The sequence below is a fragment of the Desmodus rotundus genome, chromosome 1 (genome assembly GCF_022682495.2).
Source record: "Desmodus rotundus isolate HL8 chromosome 1, HLdesRot8A.1, whole genome shotgun sequence".
Classification (NCBI taxonomy): Eukaryota; Metazoa; Chordata; class Mammalia; order Chiroptera; family Phyllostomidae; genus Desmodus; species Desmodus rotundus.
In genome coordinates this window covers 141,652,501-141,665,960 of record NC_071387.1, presented here as the reverse complement: position 1 = coordinate 141,665,960, position 13,460 = coordinate 141,652,501, and the positions used below count along the sequence as shown (strand labels likewise).

At 41.0% G+C, this 13,460-nt stretch overlaps 1 pseudogene; it reads right to left on the bottom strand.

Annotated features, from left to right (window-relative positions):
• Positions 1-12,697: 12,697 nt before the first annotated feature.
• On the bottom strand, positions 12,698-13,180 carry LOC112307133 (ATP synthase subunit d, mitochondrial pseudogene; annotated as a pseudogene).
• Between the last annotated feature and the right edge of the window lie 280 nt (positions 13,181-13,460).

The window sequence follows — 13,460 nt, the reverse complement described above, 5'->3', positions numbered from 1 at the left end:
GGGCGTCATGGCTCCCTTTACAACCTCACTTCTAGGTGGTACATTCTATTCAATGCCAGTCTCGGTTTGAAATCTGCTACATATACAAATATTTATTAGAAGAGTGGTGCAAAATTCATTTAACCAGTGCCCATAAGTCCTTAATTGCTGTCTTTTGGCACTTGTGTGAAAAATGTCCTCTGAAGCAGACACCAAGATAATCTGCAGGATTTGTAGTTGGATTAGGCATTACAGCCCCATACTTGGGAGGACAAAGGAACACATGAGCTATAGATTTAGGCTCCAGTTAAAAGACATCAGGCTATTGGGTTTGCTGGCGTCTTTAATTTTTTCCAGGTGGGGATGGCAGAATCCATACAATCTCTTTTTCTGCCACATATCGTGAATGCTACTCAGTGAACAAAAAGAAGGTTTATTTCTAAGATCCATTACACTAATCATCTAGGGTTGACTGAGGGGAGATCTGAACAGTTTGCCTTAGTGCCTCTGTAGTCTAGATTCCTAACTAAATTCCTCCCATAAGTGCTAACTAACCTTCCATTAGGGTCTGATTAAAGTTAACTTACACATACACATAAATCACGCCACTTATTCTGAAGAATTTTAAAATATATTAGTACCTAATTACCTGATTGTGGTCTCTTCTCTCTATCTCTGCTGCTTCACTACTCACAGCTCAATCCACTCTCACCTGGCCTCTATTTTCATGTCCAATGACCTGGTTCTCTCTAACGTCTCTAATAACCTTCATGTCAAAAAATCCAGTGGATATATTCACTCCGCATTTCACTTAACTTCTGGTTGCATTTGACACTGCTGGTCACTTCCACTTTCTTACCCCCATACACTACATGTTTTCTTCCTGCCCCACTAAGCTGTCTTGGCTGTCTCGGCTGGCTCCCCAGGCAAAGCAGATGGGAAATGAGCAGAATGGCCCATTTCTTCTGGATGACTTCCCGCGATCACCTCGTATATTATTATCTCTTGCTCCCACCAGAAGATGATAAATGAACACAGAACCAAGCTCTGGAGTGTTCCAAAATCTGAGGTCAAGTAGATGCCTAGGAACAAGAAAGGAGTCTGAGAAGGACTTGCTAGGGTGGTAGAAGGAAAACCACCGCAGAATGAAGAGCTGGAAGCATGTTTCAGGAACAGGGAAATGGGCAACCATATTAAATGCTATTGAGAACCCGATAAAGATGAGGTCAGAAAAGTTCATAGAATTCACGACGTGGAGTTTGATGCTGGTGGTTGTGACAACAATATCAGTGCACTGATGGAGACAGGAATGAAAGATTAGTTGGGGCCAATAAATGGAAGATAAAAATATGAGAATTTTGTTTGAAAAATTTTCCTGTGAATTGAAGCAAAGATATGGAGTGACTGTTGAAGAAGAATATGAGATCTAAAGAGATTTTTTTAAACATAAGCAAAACTGAAGCATGCTTATGTGTTGATGGGAAAGAGCCAATAGAGAGGGAGAAACTGAGGATGTAGTAAAAAGAGAGCTAAATCTTAGAGAGGGTAAGGGGGGCGCATTTTACAACACTCGCAGAGAGAGCCTGGCTCCTCATAGCAACAGGGCAGACATTCTAATGAAAGGAAAGAGAAGTCAGAAAATGTTTAACTTTGTAATTTTAGAGGTGGGATGAATATTGATCTAGTAGTTTTTAAAACTACTGGGATCCGCAAATAGAAGGAAAAGGTTTTCCTTTTTGTCAGAACTGGGAACAGGCAACTTGTCAGAATGCTGCAGGTAGGTTGCTGCTTGTGCCCCTGGGGAAACACTTCCCTCATTGTACAGGGTGGGGCAAAAGCAGGTTTACAGTTGATTGTATGGACAATTAATACACTAATTAGCAAGTAATAATACAAGAATAAACTGTGTTTCATGTACTCATAACTGTGAACCTACTTTTGCCCCACCCTGTATATAACAAAGACTATCAGAGGGTGTGTGTGGGTGTGGGTGTGGGTGTGGGTGTGTGTGTAGTGTGTGAAATGCCCACAAATTATGGACATGACTGGGTTAAGATATGCATGTTGTTGTTATTTTAAAAATTTACATTTTGCTGTACGATTTGAAAGGTACTTGTTTCAATGGAAGACAATAAAGTAATAAGTAACAAGTAACTTTTGATTCAATAAACTACTTTAACTGCTAAGTCAAAATGGTAACAGTTGTGATACCATGTTGACTGATCAACAACCTGCTATTCACACAAGAACAACCCTCACAGCCCACGTACCTTGGTTCTAAGAGGAGCACGTGCCTTGCTCTGCCTGTGAAATCTTCAACTTAAAGAGACCTGCAGTGTTTTGCAAGTTTGTAAACAAGCGCTACTAAATTCACCGCTGTCACCACACAGGATTCTCTTGAGGGAGACGCTTTTTGAAGAGATTAAAAACACCAAGCGTCACTGGCCACTCCACTGTTCAACAGTGTCAAGCAGCATCCTCCTCTTAGCTTTTAGATTTTTCATTTTCTTTTTAAATAGAAACAATGAACTCTTGAATTTTCCCAAAACATGATGTCTTTACTACCCTTTGGGAGAAATGGAGCCAGTGTGTAGACTGTCACGCACTGACTTCCGCTAAAGTATTCATCCTCAAAGGTAACTAGATATTCACGTCACTGCTGCTTTGGTCTAGAAACAGAAGTCTCCCGATCATAATCAGAGGCTCAGAGCAAAGGGAACAGTAGGGAAGAAGCCCAGAGTTCTGTAAACATTACTGAAGCACCCTGGGAAATACATGCATAAGCTCAGGTGTGGGGAGACTCTGGGTGTAGTGGTCTTAAAATGATATTTGAGGAGTGTTTCAAAAAAAATAAGGTTTTATAAGGGCTTTTAAAAATCTGTTTGTTTTTCAAGGAAGTTTTGGCTTGTCTGGTTTTGCAGATAATCTTCCCTCCCTAAATCAATGCCTTGCTGTTTTGTCAAGTCCATGGCCCAGTGGACTGAAACAAAAGGTGCGAAGTTCTTCTCATCCATCTTAATGGGGTGTTAATGACTGCAGAGGCTGACTGTGACCATTTAAATGTGAGCGCTATTAATCACCTAGAAAAAACACAAACACCCAGCTTGAGTCACTGAAATGTAATTGCAAGGGACAGTTAGGTCCAATTTGTTTTTGAATGAAGAATAGTATTAAAAAAAATCCTGAGCTGCCCTCATGCCAGCTTGGCAGATTTAAAACTAAGCCAACAGGCAACAACCTTCTAACCTTTTATTGAGATTTAAAGAGCTGGCTTCTCCCATGAACTTGCAGTTTAGCTGTTCTGAGTCCAGTGAACAACTTTTGCCAGTGGTGTAAATTTCTCCCAGGCAGTCATTTGCTAAATTGTATTTCCTTAAGGGAACTTTTCATTTATCCTTTGATTTGGATGCGTGTGTGTGTGTGTGTGTGTGTGTGTGTATTTTAAAGGCTTCGGGGATGTTTACTTCAAGGTTTTACATAATTTCCTATTTCCACCACTTGCTTTCTCTGCCTCTTCTTACAATGCCCTCGCTGTGCTAGCATTGTTGTTTTTCTTCATTTTTTTTTCTTTTTGGAAGAGGGTAAATCATGGCTTCATCATTGGCAAAGTTGACAATATTTGCAGAAAGCCTAATTAAAAATCTGGTGAATCTTTCTATTGGTGACGTTGCAGGGTGGCTGTTGAACAGGAGATTGTACTGATTGTACTTCATAGAAAATCAGAGACTCCTAGCTTCTGATGTTAGTATTTCTATTGATGTGTTAAATTAATAGCAGTACAAGTGATGCAAAGTTTCTGCTGAGGAATGCGCAGTTCAGGGTGTCTCATGGCCATCTCATTTGTACATTGCCTACGGTTTGAGATTAGTCATGGACAAGGCAGGTGGCTTATTTTTCTCTAGATAGCCTGAAGACTATGCTAAAGTGCCCTGCCTGCCTTCAGGTTGGGGGAAATGAGATGCAAGGGGGCGTATCTGGTCCAACGCTCTTGGCCTGTGACATTATGCTTCTCTAGCAATAACTTCCATTTAGTGAAGGCCTGCCCCCGGCCTGATCTAACCCTGCTTCATGTAGAAGATGCAGGTGTGGAGGATGTTTATCTCAGCCACTGCACATGTTGATTTTTTTTTTTTTTTTGGACAGGAACAGCCAAGCCACTTTTGGTTGTTGGCTTCCTAAATCCACCCCTTGCTTGTTGCCTAGATCAGAAGGCACTTGGAAAGTTCACAAGGGAAATAAAACACTTCAGTTTCCTCTGAAGTTAAATAAAATGCTTATGGGTAGGTCATTCCTTGCCCCCTTTCCCAATGGAGAGACGTAGAAAAGCTGTGGATTTTAATAAGGCTAATATTCTTGCTTTGAAAAAGGTCAAGAGACCACAAAGCCTGATAAAGTATTTACTTCTTTTTCAGTAGAATATTTGAATTTTCAAATATGATATTTAAAGCAATTATTCTTCAGAAGTTCACTAACTTCAAATGAGTAGGTTCCAAGGGGGTAAAAATGCTCAGTGTTCCCCAGGAGTTGTCACTAAGGCTGTCATTGAGACTTAAGTGGGAGAACCCAAAATTTAATACATGTACAGTGTTGCCAGCCCCTGCCCCAGTGCTTGGTAGGTGGAGCCAGAACCAAGTAATATCAACGTACACATAAAATACAGGTTATATATTGTTGTCTTCAACTTTCCATTATGAAAATTAGGTGCAAATCTTTGAAAGAACAATGAGTGCTATCCGCATCCTCTATTTCTCCTCTCGTTTTACTGTCGGTTATTTACACTTTCTTGAGTCTTCCTGAATTGAAGTATTTGGAAAATTTAACATTATTTGACTATTTCTAAATTGATTTTTTAAAATTCTGAAGTTCCTTCTGCTAAGGCTACCATGGGTGCAATTGTAGCTCTTTAGGAGGAAGAGTGGGGGAAATGTACTGATTTAGTTTCTCCAGCAGAAGCCCTGGATTCAAGTATTAGCTGGCTCAGGTTCTGGCTCTGCCTCTGCCACACTGTGTGTTCTTGGCAAGATTTTCTGTTTTTCTCTCAGTTTCCCTAGCTATATCCAAGGGGGTAATTACAACACTAGGTTACTCAGTAGGTTGTAGCTTTCAACAACACGTTAATGATTATAAAAGAATGTAGAAATTGTAAGTGTTATAGTCTTATTCTCTTATAGGAGGTGATAAAATAAAAGTGAGATTTAATTAGTTAATATAAGAAAATTGAAGTTCTAAGATGAAAGGGGTTGGGGAAGTTCAAAGTCATTTTATTATTATTAATAAGGGTGTTGCACCTCTCTCTTTCACCTTCCTTATGTAATCAGCACACATTCCTTGGTTTAAAGGAAGTCTTCTCCCTCCAAATAACTTTTATCTACAGTGTTGAGGCATTCCGTATCCTGTTTTATGGGTATGGAGCTCTGAATGACCATAAACAACTCCCTTTTCCATAAATTCTTTTTCTATTTTTTGAAAAGAAGAGGAGGCAGTTGGCTCTTGGTTCACCTTCCTAAGCATGTAAAACTATTTTATGTGAGGCTCCTGACAGATTCTGTTCCTCCTCGCGAGACCAAAACTCCTTGCTTGCAGGTCTGCATTCACTCAAAGATATTCTTAGGCAAGTTTGCCTCTAACTACCTGAAGAGACCCCACTTTTATTTATATAATATTATTTTGAGACTACATATAAACATATAGCCTCAAATTATATCTCTAATGTTAACACAAAACCTCCATTAAGTCAGAAAAATAAGTGAAGGGCATATACACTTTATTTTAAAATATTTTACTTTAAAAATTTGCACGAGCAGCCCTGACTGGTGCGGCCCAGTGGGTTGGGCATCATTCCACAAACCTAAAGGTTGCCTGTTCGATTCCTGGTTGCGGCACATGTCTGTGTTGCAGGCCAGCTCTCTAGTTGGGGGAATGGGAGAGGCGACCAATTGATGTTTCTCTTGTACTTCTCTAAAATACATATATAAAATCTGTATGAAAATAAAATAAAAATTTGCAAGAGTGAAGAATAGAAAGTAGAAATTTCTATGAAATGAACTAGGCATGTCTCTGACAAATGTGAGTTTAATCTACTTGAGGGGTTGGGAAGAAACAGAGTCAGAACTGGTTTTAGTCAGAGTGAGAGCTTGCAGATATAAACGCGGTTAACTCTTGGACAACAGGGGTTTGGACTGCACTGGTCCACTTACGTGCAGAGTTTTTTTTCGATAAATACCTGTGCTGTTTTTGATCTGTGCTTGGGAGTATGCAGAAATGGGGGGTGGGCTGTAGGCATAGACCTACACCATTCTATGTAAGGAACTTGAGCATCTTCTTATTTTGGTATTCTTGAACCAATGCCCCCATGGGTACCAAGGAACAACTTAGTTTTTGGAGAATCAACAGTCATATGTGGGTTTTCCAGTGTGCTGAGAAGGGGGTGGTGTCAGCACCACGAAACCCTAGAATGTTCAAGGGTCAACTGTACTTGGCTTCTAACAACTCTAGTTCTAGGTCTTCCACCCTGTTTGGTAAAAACCATGTTGAATAAGTACGCAAAATTTATCTGTGTGAGAGAATAAACAATGACATATTGAAGTAGCTTCTGATGGGAAGTTCAGTGGCTGAAACATTAAAACAATAAACAATAAAACATTAAACAATACTGTTTAAAACATTAAACAGTAAAACATTAATAAGGATCATCTTTATCACATTGAACTATGATGGGATTATGAAAAATAGAAGTTCATTTAAAATCTAACAAAATAGATGAGATACAGTGACCACTTAAATGACTAGAATTAAATTATGACAGAAATGTTTCAAAGCAGATGATCAAATAAATGTCAAAGAAGAGTGGCAGATTGTGAATACCATGGGCTTGACCTGGTACACTGAAGGTATTCAAGAAATATTTTTGAATGAGTTCATGGGAAGTAGATGCCCCTGAGGGTTAGAATGGTTGCAAAGTCTTGGTGGAAGATGTAATAGTTGAGCTGACTCTTGGTTCAGGTTTAGGGATTGATGCAGAGATCGGATTAAAAAAGGCTTTCTAAACTTTCATTTATAAGATGAATAAATTCTGGAGCTCTAGTGTACAGCATAGTTAATAGCACTATATTGTATACTTGATTTTATAAGAAAGATCTTAAATGTTCTCACCACACACACACACAAACTATGTGAGGTAATGAATATGTTAATTAACTTGATTGTGGTAACCATTTCATAATATATATCAAATCACCATGAAATATATTTTAAACATATACAATTTTATTTGTCAATTTTACCTTAATAAAACCGGGGGGAAAGGCATTTGATTGGAAGACCATGGGGAGGAGTTATGAGGAAGAATAATTGTTGTGTGTTCATAAAAAATGAGTAAATCTGTGACTAAGCAAAGGACCTGAAACTTTTAAATAAACACACACACACACACACACACACTGCAATGTGTTTCAACCCACGGAACTGTATAGTTTCTAACCACTTTATAATTTTTCCATTTTTGCTCAAGGCTAAAAAACCTACAGAGCAAGCTGGAATGATTGTCTTTTGGGAAGCAGAAGCTGTGTGGCTGGCACTTAGGAGAAAGATGTAGTTTTAGGATTCCTCTTCAGCGAAGTGATAGCTAATAATATGCAAGTGTTGGTACTTGAACAGGATTTGAAGCCTTAAGCCGAATACATTCCTCTTCTAAGGTACATTTTTAAGCAATTGTAAGTGTAAGCAGGTGAGAAAAGCAAAGTCAAGGTGGGTAATGTAGGAACATGGAGTCCTTAACATTGCTGTGACTAGAGACACACCATAAACAACCTCTCCTCACTTTCCCTGCCCCTGTGTGAATGAAGGGCTGTTGGGAAAGTAGGTGATGGCTGGAAACTGGAACAAGGATGAAGAACGGATTGTCAGAGACCAACTCAGTATACCTGTTTTAAGCTGATTTTTATAAACTGAAGCTCTAAAACCTCATTATTGATTGTTAAAGATGCTAACAAAAGAATATACTGCCTTTTTTCACAGTTGTGTGTAAAGTAGCTTCCATTTAACGAGTGGCTATGACATTCCAGGCTCTGAGTATGTGCTTTCAGATACCAATCTCCAATCCTTCCCCAAATCCCCAAAGTGGGTGCTGCAATTTTCTTTTTACAGTAGGAAAAGTAGGAAAAAAGCCTCAGAGAGGTTCAACACCGTCTTTATGGTTACCCAGCCAGGAATGAAAACTAGGCTGAAGTCCAAAGTCTTTACTCTTGCCACTATTCCACTCGGATTTTTCTCTCTGTAAAAATTAATTTAAAAATGTATTATTCTTCTTCTAAAATCTAGAACTAGTATTCCCTACAGTACCCTGAGCAGTTTATTGTTTTTAATACCTGTTATTTAATTACCCTGAAGTTAGTCTGGAGGCATTTTCACACGAGAGGCTCAGTGTGCCAAGAGTGTGCACATTGTACTTGTGCAATCTGAGGTTGTTCTACAGCTGGAGATTTTGAGCCATGCTGACAGAATTCCTTGCCCCTCTCCTTGCTGACTCTGCTTCCCCAGCCTGTTGCACTAAACAGGGGCTGCCAGAATCCACGTGTCTGTGCGGATATCAGTCCTTAACGCAGAAGTTGGCAACCAGTAAAGAATAGAAATGGCTGCAGATGTTCAGGGCAGGGGAGTTCAAAAGCAGGCCTGCGATGTGGAATCCCACATCATTTGAGACTCTCTTTCTTTTGGTCGGGAAACTAATAACCCTCCAGTTTTGAGTTAAAACATTGTGCTTCTTTCAGCGGAAATATAAAAGAGCACTTGCATTCCCTGCTTAGGCAGAGGCGGCCCTACCCTTTGCTGGCTCCTCAACCTTGTGCCCCAGCCTTGGCCCCATATTCACACCTCCTCCTTGTCACTGGCACGGGTTGAAAGAAAGGATTATGGCCAAGATGCGCGATCTGGCCAAACGGAGGGGTGTGGTGCCAGCATGGAGCCCCTCTCTCATCTCAGCCCCCATCACTTCATCAGACATCAGCCATTTCTTTGGCTTCCAATTCTTCCATCACTCTTTAAAGACTCGGCACTTTAAAAACTCAACCGCATCCTCATTATTTATTAAATACAATGACTGAAATATAACAACATCAATAGATTGCCTGTACTCTACCTTGTTCCTTTATTCCTTTACTGCCACTCCCCCACCTCTTAGGAAGAACTCATTATCCAAAATCAGTCAAACAAAACTTGACCTTGTTGTACTTTCCAGCACACCCACTCGTTCCCCTGAAAATCCTTTCTCTTAATTAGGAGCTGGCCAGGTACATGTGCCGTCTTTGTGGAGCACTATGCCCCGCCCCTGTGTGTGTGCGTCGTACACTAGTCAGGCTCATCAATCTCTCATCTGTGTATCAGGACATTCACCGCATCGCCCACTCATCAATTTTCCTTCTGAGTCTCAGTCTTTCATTTCTCAATTTCTCACTTATGTCCAACTGTTTATATGACCCAGTGAATAATTCCTTTTGTCTCTCTTCTCAATCACCTTTTGTCCCAGCAATAAAATTGGAGCATATGACCCGGCCTTTGAATAATCTTCGGGGCCACGTGGTAAAATTAGATGAGAACTATGGACTAAGAGTCTGGAGACAAGACTACTTTTTCTGGTTCAGTAGCATAGGACTTAGAACAAGTTTGTTTGTCTATCTGAGCTTCAGTTCCTTCTTTTGGTAAAGAGCTGGATGATTGGTCTCGAATGTCCATTAATTCATTCAAGATGTAGCTAATGAGTGCCTACTGTATGCCTGCATTGAGCTAGGTGCTGTGGATACAATGGTGAGAACAAGATACAGTTTCTGCCCTCATGGAGCTTATGGTATATAGAGGTGTCAGCTGTCAATTAATAATTCCACAAATAAACATGTATTAATCAACCACTGTAAGCACTATGAAGGAAAAGCACAAAGTGCTGCAGGAAGAGTTAACAAGAGGTAGTGACCCAGTGGGAGCAAGGGTGGCGGGTATGTCAGCAAAGGAATAAGGGAGGTATGAGGGGACGGTACAGGAGTTAACTAAGCAAGGAGGAAGAGACTGAAGCACATTCCAGGCAGAGACATGGCAAATGTAAAAGCACTAAGGCAGATTGGAAGGTATACGGCAAGACTAAAGACCAGTAAGGCTGACATGGACCACTCTGAGAAAGGGGCCCCACCTGAGGTTACAGAGGTAGAAAAAAGCCAGACTGGTGAAGCCTTCCTTGTAAGCCAAGTTAAGAACCTTGAACTGTATGCTTAGTACAATTAGAATGTTTGAAAACAGTGGAGTGGCACGAGACTAGCATTTTAAAAGGGTCACTGTGGCCCCCTGAGAAGAGAATTGATGGGAGGCAGTGGAAACAACTAGGGGAATCTTTCCACGCAAGAGATGAGAAGAGTATAGCTTTGAAGAAAGTGGTGGCAGAGAACTGAGAGAAATAGATTATCCTTCTCAGCTTGCCTCTGATAAGTTTCCTTGTGACCCCCAACCTTCCAGTCACCCTGGAACTGATCTTTACCCTTCCTGCATGAGGTCTTTGTTTCGAACTCACACATAGTACATTGTTTATTCTGTCTTAGTTATTCATTGTTGTAGTTGCCCCACTGGATTGGAAGCCTCTTGTAGTAACTATACTGTCTTGCTCATTTTTTTTCATGAAATTATTATTTTTTTCTTTTCAGAATCTTTTAAAAAATATATTTTATTAATTATGCTATTACAGTTGTCCCTCCCCCCCTTCATTCCCCTCCACCCTGCACTCCCCCTCCCACCCACATTCCCCTTCTTTAGTTCATGTCCATGGGTCATATATATAAGTTCTTTGGCTTCTACATCTCCTATTCTATTCTTATCCTCCCCCTGTCTATTTTCTACCTACCATTTATGCTACTTATTCCCTGTACCTTTTTCCCAATTCCCCCCTCCCTGCTGATTACATGGAGGCAGGGAACATATTTCTCTGCCTCCATGTGATCTCCATTTCTGCGGTTCTGTTCCTGTTCTAGTTGTTGGCTTAGTTTTTGTTTTAGTTTTTGTTTTAGGTGTGGTTGTTAATAACTGTGAGTTTGCTGTCATTTTACTGTTCATATTTTTTATCTTCTTTTTCTTGATAAATCCCTTTAACATTTCTTATAATAAGGGCTTGGTGATGATGAACTCCTTTAACTTGACCTTATCTGAGAAGCACTTTATCTGCCCTTCCATTCTAAATGATAGGTTTGCTGGATAGAGGAATCTTTGACGTAGGTCCTGGCCTTTCATGACTTGGAATACTTCTTTGCAGCCCCTTTTTGCCTGTAAGGTCTCTTTTGAGAAATCAGCTGACAGTCTTATGGGCACTCCTTTGTAGGTAACTGTCTCCTTTTCTGTTGCTGCTTTTAAGATTCTCTCCTTATCCTTAATCTTGGGTAATGTAATTATGATGTGCCTTGGTGTGTTCCTCCTTGGGTCCAGCTTCTTTGGGACTCTCTGAGCTTCCTGGACTTCCTGGAAGACTATTTCCTTTGCCAGATTGGGGAAGTTCTCCTTCATTATTTTTTCAAATAAGTTTTCAATTCGTTGCTCTTCCTCTTCTCCTTCTGGCATCCCTATACTTTGGATGTTGGAGCATTTAAAGATGTCCTGGAGGTTCCTAAGCCTCTCCTCATTTTTTAAAATTCCTGTTTCTTCATTCTTTTCTGGTTGGATGTTTCTTTCTTCCTTCTGGTCCACACCATTGATTTGAGTCCCAGTTTCCTTCCCATCACTATTGGTTCCCTGTACACTTTCCTTTACTTCACTTAGCATAGCTTTTATTTTTTCATGTAATTTGCGACCAAATTCAACCAATTCTGTGAGCATCCTGATTACCAGTGTTTTGAACTGTGCATCTGATAGGTTGGCTAACTCTTCGTCCCTTAGTTGTATTTTTTCTGGAGCTTTGATCTGTTCTTTCATTTGGGCCTTTTTTTTTTTTTTGTCTCATTGCGCCTGTTATATAGTAAGGGGCGGAGCCTTAGATGTTCACCAGGGCGGGGTAACCCACGTCACTGTGTTGTGATGTTGTATGTGGGGGAGGGGTCCAAGAGGGAACAATGGTGCTTGCTCTGCTCTCTGACAGATTTCAGTCACTTCCCCCTGCTACCCACAAGCAAAGTGGGCCCTTCTGGTGCTGATTCCCGGATGGGTGGGCTTGTGTACGTACTAGGACCCTGTGGGTCTCTCCAAGGAGCTCTCCTGTGAGAGAGGTCCTGGGAGTTTCTTCCACTTCCACCTCAACCCCCACAGGTGCTTTCAGTCAGAGGTTTGAGGCTTTATTTCCCTGAGCTGGAGTCCTGGGTTGCATGGTGTGTCTCACTCCCCAGCTGTTCCTCCTGGTTTATCTTCATTTGAATGTGGGACCACCTGCTCTACCAGCCACCGCCGCCTTGACTGCCTGGGTCCTCCAGCCACCACCTTGCCGCAAGTCCTCTCTGCCCAGCTGCCCATCTCCACTCCTCCTACCAGTCTGGATGAATGTGTCTTCTTTAACTCCTTGGTTGTCAGACTTCCATACAGTTTGATTTTCTGCCAGTTGTGGTTGTTTTTGTTTTTAAATTGTTGTTGTCCTTCTTTTGGTTGTGGGAGAAGGCACAGTGTGTCTACCTATGCCTCCATCTTGGCTGGAAGTCCTCATAAAATTATTTTTTATGTCCAGAGTTTATAATATGGAGACCAGAACCTTCCCTCAGATTCAAGTTTATAAATATTCAAATGGCCTGTGAGGCCAGTAGAGATACTTCTTTTTGTCTAATTTGGTTTCTGGGAAGACTTCATTCACATTCTCAATGGTCTTCTGGTCAAATGGAATTATGTGCTTTATCTTATCCAGCTCTTTCTCATATTGCTCAATCCTGGCCTTTAAGAGAGAAAAAAACTCAGCACAACTTTTCACATCTTATTCCTCAGTATCCTCCAGGACACTATGTTTATCCTCTGGCGCAGGAATCTTTAGGGCATTAAACTTCTTTTCCAAGTCGTCTACCAAGCCAGCCTTTGCTATATTGGTCTTGCAGTAAGCCCAGTCAATAGCAGGTGGATTCTCAGCTTCAGTAGCCAACCGGGAGGTGAGGGTCTCATTATAGGATTTCAGGGAGTTAGCAATGGCCTTCTGGTTTCAAGGTATTATCTCCCCAAAAGCTACCCAGTCAATGGTTTTCAGAGCATGTTTTTGCCCAGCCATCTTGAGGTCTTTCTCCAACCCTGGCCTCGCTCTTCTTTTGTATCCCCCGAAAAATAGCCTTATAAATAACAGTTGCATAGTGGGTGTTTGGGTGGGATCCATGCTTTTCTGAATGGGCAGCTTTATGAGCTGTTGAGACACCCACCCCAGAAACACAGCTGAGGGATACCTTGGCAGGGCTAAGTGGTCTGTAGCCTATATATCATTTAATTTTCTCTGTTGTTCCTGAGGGAACAAAGGAAGGAGAAGGGCTGTAATGGGAGGTGGAGGAAGAAAAAGT